General features: G+C 37.6%; 1 pseudogene; it reads left to right on the top strand.

The window, feature by feature from the left end:
- The first annotated feature begins 408 nt into the window (after window positions 1–408).
- On the top strand, window positions 409–2,564 carry LOC136830535 (uncharacterized; annotated as a pseudogene).
- Window positions 2,565–3,011: the final 447 nt, after the last annotated feature.

Consider the following 3,011-nt stretch of genomic DNA (forward strand, 5'->3'; position numbering starts at 1 on the left):
GACAAGATACAAACACAAGTCTTGTGGGGAGGGTAAATCCTATTGGAATGGAGATTCCCATATACATAGAAAAAATCACTGCACAGCAGACTATTAAAAATCGTTGCCAGAGGCCGTGTAATAGTGTTTTTCCCAAATATCTAACAAACCGGCTTATGAATTTCCATGAAACTACAGCAATGAATGTTTCAAACAGTGGCCTAATTTTTGGTGGTACAATGAATTGACAGATGTGCTTAATTAAGCCGTTTACTCTTAGAAAAAAGAGGAACTTCTTCCCCTCCTTCAGAGCGTTTCGAAGAAGTGGTACTTAATCACGTAACTGTGACGCAAAGGTTCCCCCAACCCTCCTTCGGTGTTTACACCTATGGCTATCCTAGTACTCCCCATTCCTTCTTGCTTTCTTTCCTTCATTCCCATTGTTATTAGGCTACCGAGTAAATCCCTGTTAGGAAAGATTGTGTACTGCACATATAAAATGAGCCGGAAGAGCAATAAAATGTTTTATGGTGGTAGATAATGATTAGATGGTTAACACAAATTATCGAACATTAGAATTACATAATAGAAGAGGTTTAAAACAGGGGTGTGGAATCGCACTGAGAGATATTCTACTCGGACTCCTACAAATTTTAGATTTGCGACAAAAAAAAATAAATAAATAAAATAAAAACATTAGTAGAAAGAGAAAACAATTTTTTTCCTTGAGAGAGTTTTATATTTGGAATGATGTTATTGGGGCAAGACTGGAGCAGGATTCAGAAATAATTTCACCGACTTTGACTCCTACCTCAGAGCCCTTTTAGTACATCCAAGGTAATCATCGGCAGCAGCTGTAGTAGTAGCTCTGAACTATTTCATATAGATTCGACTTTAGTCATGGCAAATATGTTGCTTTGTCCTCGCCATTGCAAAACTATAATTGCGCTGAAACTCTTCACCATTTACAACAGAGAGAAAAAAAGAAACCGCCTGAAAATTAGTATAAATCGGGAAGAAAAGTATGACTTTAATAAGTACATGATATATTGCAATATACTGCTAGCCATATATATATATATATATATATATATATATATATATATATATATATATATATATATATATATATATATATATATATATATATATATATATATATTTTGTTTCTTTAAATATATTTATTTTTTTTCCTACAGGCCATGTGAACGAGCTGCTGATGCTATGGGGATGACTCGAACGCTGTCCGAGTGTTGGTGAGCCGTGGAAAGGATCCTCATCCACCTGAAACACCACCTGCATCATCAAATACGTCGCCTCTGGTCTTTGACAACTTCACCGCTGGTTCCATTAGGAGACATGTGCACAGCATGTTTGCTGCTAAGCGATTTTCACTATTGCCACTTTAGCGGAAGAACTTAAAATGCTAAATATCATTCCTGAAGAAACATCTGAGAAGGCAGTATGGCGAATCCTCCATAACATGGGTTTCAGTACAAAACATCCCAGCGGAAAATGTACCTAAGGAAAGAAACTTTGGACGTCGTTTGCCGCCGAGTTGATGCTCTACGATCCCTCCAGCAACATCGTGATGAAGGAAGAGAAGTAGTGTATGTCGATGAGACGTGGTTTACGACGAGAATGCAACATTGCAAGGAGTGGGTGGACACCTCTCAATCTGTCACCAGTGCCACCTACAGCCGGCAGGTGCCACCAGGAGAAGGAGAGAGGTTTGTGGTGGTAGCAGGTGGTGCAGCTAAAGGTTTTGTAGAAAATTCATTTTTATGCTTCCCTGCGAAAAATAAAACCGGCGACTACCATGGAGAAATTAATTCAGAGATATTTATTCGGTGGCTAACATCACAGCTCCTGCCGTCGCTTGAGGATCCTTCGGTGCTGGTGCTAGACAACGCCCCATACCATAGCCAATTGACAGGAGATAGCCGATGCCCAACAACAGCTACAAAAAAAGGAGGATTTGGTTAACTGGCTCAGGTCTCGAAAAATACAGTATCCAGCTCACGCAACACGCCCTGAGCTTCTAAAGATATGCAGGGGCAACCGGCCGAAACCAGTTTACATTGTAGATAATATAATCCGTGAATGGGGCCATGAAGTGGTTCGCTTGCCCCCTGCCCATCCTGAGCTCAACGCCATCGAGCAGGTGTGGGGCTGTATGAAACGACATGTGCGCTCCTCGTTGCAGCGGTTTACCCGTGCTGATCTCTTTGCCAGGCTTGAAGAGGCCAGGCTTGCTGTAACAGGGAGACGTGGCTGGCGCTGTCCAGGAGATCAAGATATTTTGAAGATGATTACTGGTTTTCAAATAGTATTCAAGACAGTATAGATCCGGTCATCATCAACATTGATAGTGACAAGGAAAACGTTCTTTTCCTTGAGAGTGATAATGAGTAAGATGTATAAGTGTCCATTTCTTGTTTTTTTTTTTCATCCCTCATATATCTATGCTTTCCAGCAATTGGTGATAACATTATTTTGGAAAAGCAAAGCTAATGAATACTTTGATACGAGTATATCAGCTTGGCATGTAGACAATGTCAATGGGTTTCTCAAAGTAAGGTTGATTGGTTCATTAATTGAAGTCTGGTATAATTCCAGTGACAAAATCGCAATGATATTTGTCACATACCTTTTAAGTAACAAAAATAGGTACTGGTACTTATAACGTAAATAAATATATAAAACTATAGGTTGAAAAAAAAAAAAAAAAAAAAAAAATATATATATATATATATATATATATATATATATATATATATATATATATATATATATATATATATATATATATATATATATATATATATATATATATATATATATGATTTCAAAATTTATCAAATGGCCGATGTCAATGCCCTTATAAAAACATCTTTTAGAAGTCTACCTTCTAAGGAATTCAGCTTCTCTCTGGTGAAATTGATATGATAAATTATATCAAACAATGCTCTCTGTCATTTTCTTCCTGGCAATTGATGTATCGAGTAACCTGTGTTGTATGGAAGAATGAA

Source organism: Macrobrachium rosenbergii, chromosome 47 (genome assembly GCF_040412425.1).
Source record: "Macrobrachium rosenbergii isolate ZJJX-2024 chromosome 47, ASM4041242v1, whole genome shotgun sequence".
In the NCBI taxonomy this organism is placed as follows: Eukaryota; Metazoa; Arthropoda; class Malacostraca; order Decapoda; family Palaemonidae; genus Macrobrachium; species Macrobrachium rosenbergii.